This window comes from Gossypium arboreum, chromosome 13 (genome assembly GCF_025698485.1).
Source record: "Gossypium arboreum isolate Shixiya-1 chromosome 13, ASM2569848v2, whole genome shotgun sequence".
NCBI lineage: Eukaryota > Viridiplantae > Streptophyta > Magnoliopsida > Malvales > Malvaceae > Gossypium > Gossypium arboreum.
The window spans coordinates 19423239-19429799 of NC_069082.1; the positions used below are offsets into that span (position 1 = coordinate 19423239).

The window sequence follows — 6561 nt, forward strand, 5'->3', positions numbered from 1 at the left end:
GGTGGTGATCTCTGATTCTCTTGGCCTCCCCATGAAAAATTTGGGTGGTTCCTCTAACCTGCATTGTAAGTATTGCTATAAGGATTGTTTTGAGAATGAGGATTGTTACCCATGTAATTTAACCTCTAGTTCTCCATGTTGTGGCCATAAGGTGGATATTCTAAACTGCTTGATCCACCTCCACTTGCTTCGTACTGCATTACTGGGTGAACCTGTGAAGAACTAAGAAAACCATCAATTTTCTTATTTAAGAGTTCTACCATTATGAAACGTTTGAGCCTGTAGCCAGAGTGGTAACCCATGGTGAGGGCATCTTCTCAAGAGGTCCTTGTATCTCTCCCATGCATCGTAGAGTGTTTCTAAATCATCTGCACAAAAGAAGAGATATCATTATGTAATTTGGACGTTTTAGCCGACAGAAAATATTTTAATAAAAACTTTTCGGTCATTTGTTCCCAAGTAGTGATTGATCCTCGTGGTAACGAATTCAACCACTGTTTAGCTTTGTTTCTCAATGAAAAGGGGAATAACTGAATACGAATGGCATCATCAGAACTCCATTAATTTTAAATGTATCACATAGTTCCAAAAAGTTTGCCAAGTGAGCGTTGGGATCTTTGTCCTGCAAACCATCAAACTGAACAAATTGATGTATCATTTGAATTGTGTTAGGTTTCAATTCAAAAGTATCTACAGCTACAGCAGGTCTACTATGCTCGATTCAGTTCCTATTAAAGAAGGTTTAGCATAATCATACATAGTACGCGGAGTAGGATTCTGATTAACAACAATCGCAGGAGGTAGCGAATTTTCTTGGTTTTCAGCCATCTCCTCAGTTGTGGTTGAAGTATCGTCCTCTTGCTCTTCCTCTGTGTATCGTAATCTTCGCCTTATTTCTCTTCAGTTTCTGCAAACGGTACGATTGAGCTCACTATAAATAGTAATGATCTTGACAGGTTTCTTCTGGTCATAAACTAGAAAAACCTGTCAGAAGAAAGTAAATGAAGAATTAGAAAAGAAAAGAAAAGAAAATTTTAAATTGCAATAAAAGTAAAATGGCTATAGTAATAAAAATCGAGTGTTCCTAATATCCTACTTCCCCGGCAACGGCGCCAAAAACTTGATACGTGATATTCGTGACAGGTTTTAAAGATTTATGAAAGAATCGTTCTTGAGACTAACTTATTATCACGATTAAGGCAAGTGTACCTATCGAACAGTAGTATAGTTCAGCAAGACCAGATTGTCGAACCCAAAGGAACTACGAGTACTAGTATTTACTTCCTTTTTATTATCTAGCCTAAAAATTAAGAGGTTTGGTTATCTAAATTAATTATTAACTAAATATGCACAGAAAGAAAATTTGGGAAAATACTTTTGGGAAAATTCGATTGATTAAGACAATACCTAAGGAAAATCCACCTAGACTTCACTTGTTATTTGACTCTGAATCAGACGATTTCTTCATTTGACTTGATCAGTAAAAATCCCTAAGTTATATTATGATCTCTCTTGAGACTAATAACATCTAACCCTAGGTTGAATAATTGAAACCTCTTTCTAATTAACACCCTAGAATTGCATTAACTCGATCTATGGATTCCCTTATTAGGTTTCACCCTAATCCGGTAAAACCTTATCACCCTATCTCTAGGCGTGCAATCAACTCCGCTTAATTATGAAAAATTTACTCTTAGATAGGGTCTATTCCTCCTCTGAGTAAGAGCTTAGCTTGAACCAATATCTTGGAATATCAAAACAAGAATTAAGAACACATAATTAAGAACAAGTCAAATATCTATCATACAATTCAGATAATAATAACAAGATCCATCTTAGGTTTCATTCCCCTTAGTTATTTAAGGGGTTTAGTTCATACTTATGAAAGAAAACATCCCAAAAGAATAAAGATAACAAAACATAAGAAAACCCAAAACTCCTGAAGGAACTTGAAGGGAGATCTTCAATTTTAATGATGAATCTGGCTTCTGAGATGGATCAATCGGCTTTCCTTAAGTAATTCCTTGCCTCTTACTCTGCGTCCCCTTTCTAAGTGCCTCCTCAATGGTTAAATAGGCTTTAGAATGCCTAAGAGCCCCCAAAATTGGCCTTTTTCGAATAGGGTTATACTTGGGCCCGGTAGGGACACGTCCGTGTGACACGCCCGTGTGCGATTGCTTTAGCCCGTGGTCAAGGCTGTTGAACAGGCACGGGTGTGTAGTATACCCGTGTAAGTCGTGCTTCAATCCTGCCAAAGGGACACGCCTGTGTGAGAAAGTCCAGGCCGTGTTGATTTCCCACATGGGTCCATTTTCTCCTTTTTCAGCCTGTTTCTCGCTCTTTTTACTCTCATATGCTCTACTAAGTATAAAACATGAAATTAAAGGATTAGGAGCATCAAATTCATCAAATCTAAGGAGAAACCATTCATAAATAGGCTAAGCATGGGATAATAATATGTATAAATTACGGTTTATCACTTTTAATTTGGGATTTTTACTTGCTTTGATATAAACTGCTAGTTGTAGGAAAAAGACGTGTTTTCAAAAGATAACTGTTTTTCAAAACCACCACGTCTTCTTAATATAATTTTTAAAGCTTCTGCAACAAACATAGTTTTGAAGTGTAATAACAATCTAATATGATTTACAAATTTCCGTTAATGATATAATAAGGTTATAAGAGATAACGGGCTTTCTAATGAAATTATGGTTTAGAAAAACACTTCAATGTGACACAGCCAGATTCGGCCATAACGTCTAGGCCGGCTTTGGGGTGTTACATACATTTAAGCATTCATAATTGAAATCCAATCAAATCATTCACATCATCCCTTCTAAGGTTCTACGAGACCTTAAAACGTACTTAAAAGTGGCCCGGGACTAAACCAATAACATATGCAAACTTTCAGAAACCTAGAAAATGTTCAAACATTTAAGGGTTACACGCCCGTGTGAACAGGTTGTGTGCCTTACACGGCCACCAGACACGCACGTGTCACAGGCCGCGTGAAAATAGGGCATACATATTAACTTGCACCACAAGGACGAGGACACACTCGTGTGCTAGCCTGTGTGAAATCTAAGGGGGTTAATAACTTGGGTCACATGGCTAACCATACGCCAATGTGCTAGCTCATGTGCCACACACAGCCAATAGACACGCCCGTGTGTCTAGACCGTGTCAAAATTGTAGGGTATACTGCCTTAATTCGAAAGGATACCCCAGGGGACACACGGCCTTGGAACATAGCCGTGTATCTCACACGGATGAGACACACGCCCGTGTCTCTGCTTGTGTGGACAAAAATAGGCCATTTGCAAAGCCAATTTGCCAAAATTTTCTCATGCTCACCTAGCCATCAAAAATGGAATCATTTCATCACAGATGTGGGCAGCCAAAACATGCCAATTTGCACATATATCATGCAATCTATTCTCAACCATTTCAATTACTCAATTCCATAATTAAAACATACCATTTAGCTATAACTACAACTAATCAAACATATCCAAAACAAACCAATATCTAAGGCATTATAAACATCCCATAAATCACCTTTCAAACATATCACTTAGGCCAATTTAAATAACCAAATACATACCAACATTTTCAACCAAAAGTAAGGAAAATCTCATGGCTTAAATCAAAATTCAAAACATAACATCAACTCACTAGCCTATACATGCCATAAACTATATTTACAAGCATCCAAAAATACCAACAAGCAGTCGATAGTGTGATGATGGTTCCCGATGATCCCTGGTGTCTGAGCTAGCTTTGATACTCTATCAAATAAAGAAAAATAACACATAGGAAGCTTCATAGCTTAGTAAGTTTGTACCAAATATACTCAATAGTTCATAATATGCAAATCATCAATTAATAGACACTTAGTAGTTCTCATATCATCATTCAATTCTAATCCATGACCATTTATCATGTATATACAAATTCATCAAGCTTCATACACATAGTATTAACTACCACATAGGTATCGTACGTACCTGTACATTCCTATAGTTATTTATTTCATTCTCACCTCTTTGTTCAGTACGTTAAATCGTTCGAAAATCTTTCAATGCTCTAAGAACTCACACACTTAGTGCATAAATATTTAGCTGAAGCTATAATGATATTGCACACTTAGTGCCATTACATTAAACCGAAGTTATCTCGGTATTGCACACTTAGTGCCACATAAAGCTGAAGCTATTCCAATTCACACACTAAGTGCTATATATAACCGAACTATCTCGGTATCGTACACTTAGTGCCACATAGTCGATTTGTCATCGTACACAATTGTAGTCGTATAAATACAATTAATGCAATATTAAAGCATTAAAAACATAATTGTAACAATGTTTATCACGTACAAACTTACCTCATACTCGGAATTGACGAATCGAATTGAGTACTTGATAAGCTTCAATTTTCCCTGATTTAAATCTGATTCTTTTCTTCCTCGATCTATATAAATTCAAAATTAACTCATTTAATTTCCTATTCATTCAATTTCATTCAAAAATATACATTTGGGCATTTTTGCACTTTAGCCACTTAAGCTTTCACATTTTAACAATTTAATTCCTTTTTCACAAACACACAAAATACACCAATTCATTACAAACCCATGAGTGCTGAATTACTATAGTGCCCCTAGCAGCCCATATTTTTCATTTATTTCAAAATTTATCCCCTCAATTTACACTTTTCTCAATTTAATCCCTAATATGTATTTTTACTAAAAATCACTTCACATATCAAGCACCAAGCTTTCATAATTCATCATCAAACATCATAAAACACATGAATTCATCAATGAAAACTTTCAAAATCATCAACACTTTCAAAAATTGAAACATGGGCTAGCTAGAACACGAAGAAACAATCACAAAAACGTAAAAAAATCAAAAACCAAGCAAAGTACACTTACTAATCAAGCCTACAAGTGTCGAACCCTAAAGCAATATTTTTGGGTTCTTTTTCCATCAACATTCAGATATCCAAGTGAAAGATGAACAAAATTTCTTTTTTTTTTATTATATTATCATTTATAATCATTTTACAAATTTAACCTTAATTAAAACCATTATAAAACACATAATTCAAGGCCATTTATGTCCATCACCACTATCAATGGTCTAATTACAATAGAAGGACCTGCCATTTAATAATCCATAGCAAATAGACATCTTTAACAAATAGAATACAACTTTTGCATTTTATGCGATTTAGTCATTTAGTCAAATTAACCACTTAAACGATACAATTATGACACAAAACTTTCACACATATATAATCACATATTTTAAACACAAAAAATAATATTAAAATAATTTTACGACCTCATATTTGTGGTCTCGAAGCTACTGTTTTGATTTAGCCAAAAACTAGGCTGTTACAGCTTTATTCTCCAACTCAAGCTGCAAATGACATGCCTTTCCATAGACTAACTGATAAGGGGTCATTCCTAACAATGTCTTAAAAGCAATTTGATAGGCCCACAAAGCATTATCAAGCCTTCGAGACCAAACTTTTCTATTAGGCCGTATCACCTTCTCAAGTATACCTTTTATCCCACAATTTACCTGTTCAACTTGCCCATTTGGCTGTGGATTTTGTGTTTCACATCATACTTGTCAAGCAACTGCTTAAGCAATTTGTTTATGAAGTGATATCCTTCATCGCTAATTATAACTCTCAGAGTCCCAAATCATGTAAACACATGCTTATGTAGGAATCACATGACTAACTTAGCATCATTTGTTGGGTATGCCTTGGCTTCAACCCACTTAGATACATAGTCGATGGCCACAAGGATATACTTATTGGTATAAGAAGAATGAAACGGGCCTAGAAAATTGATACTCCACATGTCAAATAATTCTACCTCTAAAATATTTATCAAGGGCATTTCGTTCCTCCTTGATATGTTTTCGGTCCTCTGGCATCTATCATAATTTTTCACATATGCATACGCATCCTTAAACACTGTAGGCCAAAAGAATCCTACTTATAGGATCTTTTCTGTAGTGCGAGAATCACCAAAGTTCCCCCACTTGGAGATGAATGACAGTGGTACAAGATCCCATCAATTTCACATCCAGCTATGCACTTGTTTAAATAAAAACAGATGCTCTCAAAAATAATACTTACTATCGTGAAGGAATTTCTTCCTTTGTTGGAATGTCATTTCTAGAGAAATTATTCCACATGCTAAATAATTTGCATAATTAGCAAAGGTATTTTGTGAACTCGATTTACCTCAAAGATATGCTCATCTAGGAAATTCTTATTGATAGGAACAAGTGAGTGAGTTACCTCATTTTGTTCCAACCTCAACAGATGATTGACTATTTGATTTTAAACACATTTTCTGTCTTGGATCTAAAGGTCAAATTCTTGGAGTAAGAGTATCCATTAAATTAGCTTCAGTTAAGCATATTTCTTTGTGAGTAAGTATTTAATGGCCGCATGATCCATAAAAACTGTAACTTTGGTACCTTTAAGATATGAATGAAACTTGTCATAAACAAAAAACTATAGCAAAGATTT

The 6561-nt window shown here is 35.2% G+C and overlaps 1 non-coding gene across 1 annotated transcript; it reads left to right on the plus strand.

Moving 5' to 3' along the window:
- Positions 1-295: 295 nt before the first annotated feature.
- Positions 296-400, plus strand: LOC128287444 (small nucleolar RNA R71). Its single transcript, XR_008278144.1, has one exon. It is a non-coding gene; the product is annotated as a small nucleolar RNA R71 (small nucleolar RNA).
- The last annotated feature ends 6161 nt before the right edge of the window (positions 401-6561 follow it).